Source organism: Arachis stenosperma, chromosome 1 (genome assembly GCF_014773155.1).
Source record: "Arachis stenosperma cultivar V10309 chromosome 1, arast.V10309.gnm1.PFL2, whole genome shotgun sequence".
Lineage (NCBI taxonomy): Eukaryota > Viridiplantae > Streptophyta > Magnoliopsida > Fabales > Fabaceae > Arachis > Arachis stenosperma.
The window spans coordinates 24442333-24443763 of record NC_080377.1 but is presented as its reverse complement, the minus strand read 5'-3'; the positions used below and the strand labels follow the sequence as shown (position 1 = coordinate 24443763).

The 1431-nt window shown below is 41.6% G+C and overlaps 1 non-coding gene across 1 annotated transcript; it reads right to left on the bottom strand.

The window, feature by feature from the left end:
- Positions 1-209: 209 nt before the first annotated feature.
- Positions 210-317, bottom strand: LOC130954871 (small nucleolar RNA R71). The gene has a single exon (XR_009076446.1). It is a non-coding gene; the product is annotated as a small nucleolar RNA R71 (small nucleolar RNA).
- Positions 318-1431: the final 1114 nt, after the last annotated feature.

The following is a 1431-nucleotide window of genomic DNA, read 5'->3' as shown; positions in this document are numbered from 1 at the left end:
ATCAGTTTTTAGCTGAGTTCTTGCAAATCTGTGACACAGTCAAGACTAATGGGGTTGACCCTGAGGTCTACAGACTAATGCTATTCCCTTTTGCTGTAAGAGACAGAGCTAGAATATGGTTGGACTCACAACCTAAAGATAGCCTAGACTCTTGGGAAAAGCTAGTCAATGCCTTCTTGGCAAAGTTCTTTCCACCTCAAAAATGGAGTAAGCTTAGAGTGGAAGTCTAAACCTTCAGACAGAAGGATGGAGAATCCCTCTATGAAGCTTGGGAAAGATACAAACAATTAATCAGAAAATGTCCCTCAGACATGCTTTCTGAATGGAGCATCATAGGTATTTTCTATGATGGTCTCTCTGAACTATCCAATATATCTTTGGATAGCTCTGCTGGAGGATCTCTTCATCTGAAGAAGACACCTGCAGAGGCTCAAGAGCTAATTGAATTGGTTGCAAATAACCAATTCATGTACACTTCTGAAAGGAATCCTGTGAATAATGGGACTAATCAGAAGAAAGGAGTTCTTGAGATTGACACTCTGAATGCCATACTGGCTCAGAACAAGATATTGACTCAACAAGTCAATTTGATTTCTCAAAGTTTGTCTGGAATGCAAAATGCACCTGGCAGTACTAAGGAAGCTTCATCTGAGGAAGAAGCTTATGATCCTGAGAACCCTTCAATGGAAGAGGTGAATTACCTAGGAGAACCCTATGGAAACACCTATAATTCTTCATGGAGAAATCACCCAAATTTCTCATGGAAGAATCAAGAGAGACCTCAACAAGGTTTCAATAATAATGGTGGAAGAAACAGGTTTAGCAATAACAAGCCTTTTCCATCATCTTCTCAGCAACAGACAGAGAGTTCTAAGCAGAATACCTCTGACTTAGCAACAATGGTCTCTGATCTAATCAAAACCACTCAAAGTTTCATGAATGAAACAAGGTCCTCCATCAGAAATTTGGAAGGACAAGTGGGTCAGCTGAGCAAGAAAGTTACTGAACTCCCTCCTAGTACTCTCCCAAGTAATACAGAAGAAAATCCAAAAGGAGAGTGCAAAGCCATAACCATGGCCGAATATGGAGAGGAAAGAGAGGAGGTGGATGCCACTGAGGAAGACCTCAATGGGCGTGCACCCACCTCCTCTGAGTTCCCCAATGAGGAACCATGGGAATCTGAGGTTCAAAATGAGACCATAGAGATTCCATTGGACTTACTTCTGCCTTTCATGAGCTCTGATGAGTATTCCTCCTCTGAAGAGGATGAGTATGTCACTGAAGAGCGAGTTGCTAAATACCTTGGAGCAATCATGAAGTTAAATGACAAGTTATTTGGAAATGAGACTTGGGAAGATGAACCTCCCTTGCTCACCAAAGAACTGGATGACTTGTCTAGGCAGAAATTACCTCAAAAGAGACAAGATCCTG